Source organism: Cyprinodon variegatus, unplaced genomic scaffold (genome assembly GCF_000732505.1).
Source record: "Cyprinodon variegatus isolate N-32 unplaced genomic scaffold, C_variegatus-1.0 Scaffold1572, whole genome shotgun sequence".
Taxonomy (NCBI): domain Eukaryota; kingdom Metazoa; phylum Chordata; class Actinopteri; order Cyprinodontiformes; family Cyprinodontidae; genus Cyprinodon; species Cyprinodon variegatus.
Window position 1 is genome coordinate 50,904 of NW_015152025.1, and position 779 is coordinate 51,682.

Sequence of the window (779 nt, forward strand, 5' to 3'; positions counted from 1 at the left end):
AAGGTTCCGCGTTCCATTCCCGGCCACGGGTCTTTCTGCATGGAGTTTGCATGTTCTCCCTGAGCATGCATGGGTTCTCTCCAGGTACTGTGGTTTGTCTCTGTGTTGTCCTGGCTGCGATGGACTGGCGACCTGTCCATGGTGGACTCCGCCTCTCTCCCACTGACAGCTGGAGATAAACACCAGCACCCCTTGTGACCCCAGCAGGGATAAGCGTGATGGAAAAGGGATGGGTGGACTAAATAGTGAAAAGAGTTAACTTAGCGGGGTTGGTAGCAGCAGCCTATGGCAACAGCAAATCCCACAATGCTTTGCGAGGAGGGCTCTCCACGCAAAGCATTGTGGGATATATATCTGCCTTCGTGGGGCCCCAAATTCCTGCCGGTGCCCCTACTCATGCCACCCTTTATTGATGAAGTGCTCATTAGGATGAGGTTTCTTTATATTTATACTTGAGCTTCTGTTTATGGTTTCTACAAAAAACAGAAGTAAATTACAATAAGTAACCAAATAAAACAATCAGAGCAAATCAAATCTGTCCATCCATGCATCTTCTTCCACTTATGAGGATCGCGGTGTGGCCAATGCCTATCTCCGGCCGTCTATTGGGGAGAGGCAGGGTACATCCTGGACAGTTCACCAGTCTGTTGCAGGGCAACACTGAGACACACAAAGACGCCCAACCATGCAAACACACTCACAGCTAAGCACAATTTAGACATACCAATAAAACTAACAATCATGTCTTTGGACTGTGGGAGGAAGCCGGAGTACCATGA